We start from the raw sequence: 8611 nt of genomic DNA, 5'->3' as shown, positions 1-8611 counted from the left end.
TTGACTTTTTTCCGAGTTACGGACGAATTTTTCGGCCTTTCAGAATGCTTACCCCAGAAATTCTTTATCCTCACGTTGTAGTACTATCTAATAGCTATTTAGTAGAACCTATTGCATCGGCAGTTCTGTATAGCTGGGGATTATAGACTCTGCTCTAATGAATAGATATTGGATAGAACTACAGCGGGAGGGAAAAGAATTTCTGGGGTAAGCCTTTTTAAAGGCCGAAAATTTCGTTCGAAACATGGAAAAAAGCCAAATTGCATCACATTTGTACTGGGGTCACCCCTTCCCAACCAATTGTCTCGGTATTTTCTTATGGCTAGGGATTATAGACGCTGCCCTAATGAACAGCTATTGGATAGTACTAAAACGGGAGGGTAAACATTTCTTAGGTAAGCATTCCTAGAGGCCGAAAATTGCGTCCGAAACATGGAAATAAAGCCAAATTCGATAAAATACGCATTGTGGTACCCACTTTCCGACCCATTGTCTCGGAAGTTCTTTATGGGTAGGAATTATAGACGCTGCCCTTATGAATAGCTATTGGATAGTACAAAAACGGGAGGGTAAAGAATTTCTGGGGTAAGCATTCTAAAAGGCCGATAACTTCGTCCGTCACACTGGGAAAAAATTCAATTTTGATAAAATACGCATTGGGGTCACCCACTTTCCCACCCATTGCCTCGGCAGTTCTGTATGGCTAGGGATTATGAACTCTGCTCTAATAAATAGGTATCGGATAAGATACACATTCGGGTCACCCACTTTCCCGCCCATTGCCTCGGCAATTCTGTATGGCTATGGATTATAGACTCTGCTCTAATAAATAGCTATTGGATAGTACTACAACGAGAGGGCAAAGCATTTCTAGGGTAAGCATTCCTAGAGGCCGAAAATTGCGTCCGAAACATGGAAATAAAGCCAAATTCGATAAAATACGAATTGGGGTACCCTCTTTCCGACCAATTGTCTCGGTTGTTCTTTATGGCTAGGGATTATAGACGCTGCCCTAATAAATAGCTATTGGATAGTACTAAAACGTGAGGGTAAAGAATTTCTGGGGTAAGCATTTTTAAAGGCCGAAAACTTCATCCGTAACACGGGGAAAAAAAGTCAAATTTGATAAAATACACATTCTGGTTACCCACTTTCCCGTCCATTGCCTCGGCAATTCTGTATGGCTAGGGATTATAGGCTCTGCTCTAATACATAGCTATTGGATAGTACTACAATGATAGCACAAAGAAAATCTAGGGTAAGCATTCCTAGAGGCCGAAAATTGCGTCCGAAACCTAGAAATAAAGCCAAATTCGATAAAATACGCATGGGGTACCCACCTTCCAACCCATTGCCTCGACAGTTCTGTATGGGTAGCGATTACAGACTCTGATATAATAAATAGCTATTGCATAGTACTACAGCAGGGAGGGGGGGGGGGTAAAGAATTTCTGGGGTAAGCATCCTGAAAGGTCGAAAATTTCGTCCGAAACATGGAAATAAGGCAAAATTCGATAAAATACGCATTTGGGACACCCTACTATGGAGTCTATAATCCCCAGCTATACAGAACTGCCGATGCAATAGGTTGGAAAGTGCCCAATGCGTATTTTATCAAATTTGACTTTTTTCCGTATTACGGACGAAATGTTTTGGCCTTTCAGAATGCTTACCCCAGAAATTCTTTATCCTCACGTTGTAGTACTATCCAATAGCTATTCATTAGGGCAGCGTCTATAATCCCTAGCCATAAAGAACAACCGAGACAATGGGTCGGAAAGTGTGTATCCCCAACTCGTATTTTTTTCGAATTTGGCTTTATTTCTATGTTTCGAGCGAAATTTTCGGCCTTTAAGAATGCTTACCCCAGAAATTCTTTTCCCTTCCGCTGTAGTACCATCCAATAGCTATTTATTAGAGCAGCGTCTATAATCCCTAGCCATACAGAACTGCCGAGGCAATAGGTTGGAAAGTGCCTAATGCGTATTTTATCAAATTCGACTTTTTCCGTGTTACGGACGAAATTTTCGGTCTGTCAGAATCCTTACCCCACGAATTCTTTATCCTCACGTTGTAGTACTATCCAATAGCTATTCATTAGGGCAGCGTCTATAATTCCTAGCCATAAAGAACAACCGAGACAATGGGTCGGAAAGTGGGTATCCCCAACTCGTATTTTATCAAATTGGCTTTATTTCTATGTTTCGAGCGAAATTTTCGGCTTTAAGAATGCTTACCCCAGAAATTCTTTTCCCTCCCGCTAAAGTACTATCCAATAGCTATTTATTGGAGCAGAGTCTATAATCCCTATCCATACAGAACTGCCGAGGCAATAGGTTGGAAAGTGCCTAATGCGTATTTTATCAAATTTGACTTTTTTTCGTGTTACGGACGAAATTTTCGACCTTTCAGAATGCTTATCTCAGAAATTCTTTATCCTTACGTTGTAGTACTATCTAATAGCTATTCGTTAGGGCAGCGTCTATAATTTCTTGCTATAAAGAACAACCGAGACAATGGGTCGGAAAGTGGGTATCCCCAACTCGTATTTTATCGAATTTGGCTTTATTTCTATGTTTCGGGCGAAATTTTCGGCCTTAAAGGATGCTTACCTCAGAAATTCTTTTCCCTCCCGCTGTAGTTCTATCCAATATCTATTCATTAGAGCAGAGTCTATAATCCCCAGCTATACAGAACTGCCGATGCAATAGGTTGGAAAGTGCCCAATGGTTATTTTATCAAATTTGACTTTTTTCCGAGTTACGGACGAATTTTTCGGCCTTTCAGAATGCTTACCCCAGAAATTCTTTATCCTCACGTTGTAGTACTATCTAATAGCTATTTGGTAGAGCAGAGTCTATAATCCCTAGCCATACAGAACTGCCGGGGCAATGGGTTTGAACAAGTGGGTGACCCCAGTGTATATTTTATCAAATATGACTTTTTTTCCGTGTTACGGACGAAATTTTCGGCCTTTAAGAATGCTTACCCCAGAAATGTTTTACCCTCAGGTTGTAGTACTGTCCAATAGTTATTCCGTAGGGCAGCGTCTATAATGCCAAGCCATAAAGAACTACCGACACAGTGGGTCAGAAAGTGGGTGCCCCAAATGCGTATTTTATCGAATTTGGCTTTATTTCCATGTTTTTGACGCAATTTTCGTCCTCTAGTAATGCTTACCCCAACAATTCTTTGCCCCCTCGTTGTAGTACTACCCAATAGCTATTTATTAGAGCAGAGTCTATAAGCCTTAGCCATACAGAACTGCCGGGGCAATGGGTTTGAACAAGTGGGTGAACCAGTTTCAAACAGAAGTTGTGTTGTAGGTATACCATGAAAAAATTTATTTTATATAAAAATTCTATATTTTTAGTCGTTAATATGAGTTTCGAAAATCGCAAATGTGGGTTAAACATGGGTTTATATGAATCACATTCTGGACTTATTAACAGATAAGAATGTTTTAATCGTCATCATGATATTATTGTAAATGCTAATTACAAAACCGTAAATATGAGTTAAAAATTTGCAAACTAAATTTAGAATTTTGTTAACGGGATATAAAAATCTTTGATGTTCTATATAAATCTTGTTTTCGAACAAAAAAGTCAAAAACTATGATTTTAAAGAAAAGTAAAATTGTCGCTCAAGTAGTTTCCAAACGCAATTGCAGGATGACGAATTGCAGGATAATTTTTATAAAGAGAATTGCAGGATGAGAACTGCTGGATAGCTTGACACTAGTCTATCCTGTTTAAAATTGGAGATAGGAATTTTTCACATTTCGGTTATCTCCCGTTTAGCATGTAAACAAACTTATTTGTGTCATGGTTTCAAATAATGTTTGCCTATGAAAATAACTGTACTATAAATCGTAAAGATGTTCAAGGGGAGGGGCCATCATATACTATAACTTTTACTAAAAAGGTGTTATGTTCAAGAGTGTTATTTATCGACTCATGTTGGATATGTGCTGTAATAAATATCGCACGATTAAATATACTACTCGAAGAAAGTTTTTTCAGCAATTCCATTGAGATTAATGGGGGTCAATTTTTGAGGGTTCATATTCTTGAAGAAAATAATTTAAAGGATCTAAAATAAACAGCATTTCTGTTTTAAAGGATGTTAAATGGATCAAAGAAGAAATAATAATATGATACAAATTTTGTTGGGGGTTGGGTTTTGGGGGTTGAGGAAAAGGGGGATGAAAATGTGCCCATCCAAATTGATTTTCATTTTTGTGCGAGGGAAATGTTATATATGTAATTATGCCCTCAGATTCACTATTTTGTCAATTTTGTGCGTTGTATGCATATTTTAACTAGACCATGTGCAAAAAATTGTTTTGCTGTGACTTTCAATGTTGACTTCCCTCAGAGTTCGACCAACATAACTGTAGTAATTATGAATACACAAATAATTGAAGATTAAGAAAACACAAACTTAAAAGATAAATCCAGATTCTGTTTTACTATTGTTTTCAGTCAGAAGTTGTGTTGCTTAACTTTGTTGGAGTAGTATACACGTAACACTCTCTTTCCCAGTCAGTATTGAGGGACACATTTTCTGTGTGGTTTTATTTTATAAACTCTACATACTTTTTTCTTGTGTAGATACTATTGTTTATTGTTACAGGGAAACTGTCACCATTTAGACTGAAGTATGATGTATAAAACAACCTTTCATTTGAACTCTGAAATTGAAAAACTAGAAAAATGTGCAATCTTTTCAAACTATATTAGAATAAAGTTTTTTACGAGGTCCAGCACTCAGAAGGAGACCATGGAGACGTCGAAAAAGAAGTAGTCGAAAATACATCGAACATCACACACTTAGTTAAAAATCATGTGACTAAGAGAATACATGGACTCTCGGACAGAGGTCAGGGAGCCTACACGGAGAAATGGACAACTTCTTTCTGGAGCGGGAATTCCAGTTACTGGAAATAACAACGTCTCTTAACAAGCTCCTGACACTGCTTACGGCACAAGAAATATTTGTTCAGTCCTGCAGGCATAACGATGAGTATTTGAACTTTCTGATGAGATCAGAACTTTTGACAGTCGTAGGGACATTGACACATGAAGCTCCTTGTCAACTATTTGTATTACCAAAGCGAACCTGGACATGAAAAAATTAAACGAGTATCACCTCGCTGTAATACAAGCTAAATCCACAACAACAAAATCCTCACATAGTAATATAAGAACACGCCTAATATTTGAAAAAACAAGGATGTATAAGGATATATAAGAACCGAAACAGTTGAAGAGCTATAGGACTATGAGTTCTCGAGGGTATCATCAGATCACTAGTCGGTACTTCGGTACTGACATGATTTAAGTCGAACCTTTCTAAAATTGTCCGAAATTATAAGAAAATAAGGTTTCAACTCCCATAGCAAATTTGACCTTAGATGGATTTGGCTATTATATTTTGTCCCTTTTGATCTCCTCCAGCAGCGGTATCGACCTAGTGCTGTATATAATAAAAACACTTTATAAAGTTCATTCTTCCGACGCGTTTTTCTAGATTTACCTTCACCTAAGCTCAACTTTTCCCAAGGATATTCAAACCTAGTTTCTTAGCCAACTTTAACGGCCATACGAAATACTTCCACACATATTAAAGCAAGTTTCAAGTGTGCCATAGATGAGTTATCGTTATGGAATATGCGTTTCACAACTGATAGCGGATATGGTCTTACTGTCGTAAATACAATCCCATCCCCTTTTCACGAATGTGACCTACCGAATTAGACTTATTGCCGAGTTTGTACTAACATGAGCAACACGACGGGTGCCACATATGAAGCAGGATCTGCTTACCCTTCCGGAGCACCTGGGATCATCCCCAGTTTTTGGTGTGGTTCGTGTTGAATAGTCTTTAGTTTTCTATGCCGTGTTTTGTGTACTATTTTGTTTGTGTACTATTTTGTTTGTCTGTTGTTCTTTTATTTGGTTTTGTCAGTTTATTTTCGACTTATGAGTTTGAATGTCCTTCTGATATTTGCGCCTTTCTTTTACAAGTTGCAGACTCTGAATAGGTAGATGTATTGATAAAGTGATTAGAACCGAAGTCTGTCAGACACGCCTTTAGCACTAGTGAATCGAACGCCAAAATTTCATCAAGAGGTCTGCAGAAAATATGACATTGGGCTGCAGAAACATCACTTGAATATACCTATTAACTTCCAAAACTTCACTCTCTCCAACGAAAACTGCCCATTAAACCCTCAGAAATGATTTTCAATACGAAAAAAAACGTACCCGATCAAGGCCAGTTCAATTATTAACGAATTATTTCCCCGTCTTCTTGAAAACACACGAATCTTTAAAACCACTAAAAAAAAATAATCAGAAAAACAAGAAGTTAGTTGATAAATTGGTAGCTATTATATATAATAGGAAACTTATTAATATTTCGTCATTTTGAATTTCAGGAATTGCACGCGATAATTATTCACAAGCAGAATGTGTAAGAGCTTTTTCCAATGTCCGTTTGTTTGACAATGTACATGTACCCCTAAAAAAAACAACAACAACAAAAATATTTGTCATTTCGGGGCCTTTTATAGCTGACTATGCGGTATGGACTTTGCTCATTGTTGAAGGCCGAAAGGTGACCTTTAGTTGTTAATTTCTGTGTCATTTGGTCACTTGTGAAGAGTTGTCTCATTGGCAATCATACCACATCTTTTCTATATTGTTAAGTCATTGTTAAAACAGATCTCATACGGCACAAATTATTGAAAGTCTTCGTTTGACATGCATTTCCTCACATTTTATTCCATAAGAAGACACACATCAGTTTGCTATGACATATTACAATCAACCGTTCACTAACAACTTAAAATATCATATAGTAAGTATAATAAACTCCTTCTTGTTTTTATAATTTTCACCTTGTTGTCTTATGTTTGAGAATACTATCTTTACCTCCAAAGTAAGTTCTATCACTTCCAGCAGTGATATCATAACAGACAAATTCAACTCTCTTTGTCATTTTCTTCGTGATAATGAATTTTAAAATTCTAGTAAGGTAGTGTAACAGCAGCACTATCTGTAACAAGTTGCAAGGCTACATTTCTGTTCCTATCCTATTTACCCTCATTTTTTAGTTGTAGTCTAAATTTTTCCGACCTTCATCCAGCCGGCCTCTATTACAGGACCTATCAATTGTATTTATTGTTAATTTGTTCTCGTCCTGAACATGCATGAAATATTTGCCACTGGACGTAAAACAACCAAAAATCAATCAAAGCTAGTGTATATGTTTAGGACTGTAACAACATTTTACTTCGTGGATGTTTAGCGTACAGTGAATCAGACGAAACACTTAATGGTGGTCTTTTCTGGACAGTAAACGATTGTTGAATACTTTTTATATGTTTCAATTAATCAACAATTCTTTTTTTTATTAAACTAAACACTTTGCTGCACTCGTCAATGAATGCTGTTCTCATTCGTAACTTCGCTGTTCTCGTTTAGGCGTGTTGTTCCAACACATATTATATTTGTTTTTATTATTGTTTATAAATACTGTATTTGCGTTTGAAACTTATTATATAAAAATCAATTGGAATTCTAATCTACAAATATAGATCTTTAATTCATGACAATTACCAAGAAATAAAAGAATAACTCCATAGTATATCTATGCATATAAAAGAAGTTATGATTGTTGTAATTATAAAAAATGCTTAACTATTAGCGTGTGAAGGTTTCTTTAATTGAGACTTTTCTAATCTCTATCTTCAGTTTTAATTCATATAGGCCATTACATTTATTGCTAGTTTGAGATTTTTTCTGGCGTCTGAATTAAGTCTTGTTAGACTTTGCGAAGGGCGTTATATGTCCGCGCTCCGTCCATATAGAAATCATAGAAACTTTTTACCGAGGCTTTGCATGGGCGACAACTATCTGTCTTGAATCTTCATACATCATTTGTTAGTCGATAGATCAAACATTCTTTGAACCTAAACCGTTTTTAGCGACGAATATCTATCTTTTATTCAACACCAGTAGCAAAACCACTCGTATTGTGTTTTGTCCTTCACTTGGAATACGCTTTCACCTTGCTGCATTAAATAATTACATGTGCATTTAATTTTAGGTGTTTATCTATGGATATATCAACGGTGACCAGAATATATTAACTGTATTTGTCTCTTCGTCCAATCTATCGTATGCAAACGTTGCACATATCAATCTAATTGCAACAAGTTGCAGCCATGTTTACATGTTCTTTGCAAAACTAACGCTTAGTCGTAATATATAAGCGAAAGCACAAGTGCGCCAATGACAATAGAGGTTAGATGGAAACAAGGCTTCAATTTGTGCAACAGGTGGATACATGTAGTTCATACATACAATTTCCTCATATTGCTCAAGGTTGTATATATAATGTTTTGACATCTCATTAAAACTTACTTTTGTGTGTTGGAAATCTGTGTTTTGGAATTACATGCAGTATGTCAGTTGTTTAGTGAAAACTGTCCACTTTGTAAAAACGAAATCAAATAAATAACCTCAATATTAAAAAAAGAAGATGTGGTACGAATGCAATGAGATAACAATCCAACAAGGATGTAATACCGGGTATTTAT

Source organism: Mytilus californianus, unplaced genomic scaffold (assembly GCF_021869535.1).
Source record: "Mytilus californianus isolate M0D057914Y unplaced genomic scaffold, xbMytCali1.0.p SCAF_8, whole genome shotgun sequence".
Taxonomy (NCBI): domain Eukaryota; kingdom Metazoa; phylum Mollusca; class Bivalvia; order Mytilida; family Mytilidae; genus Mytilus; species Mytilus californianus.
This window is presented reverse-complemented; position numbering follows the sequence as displayed.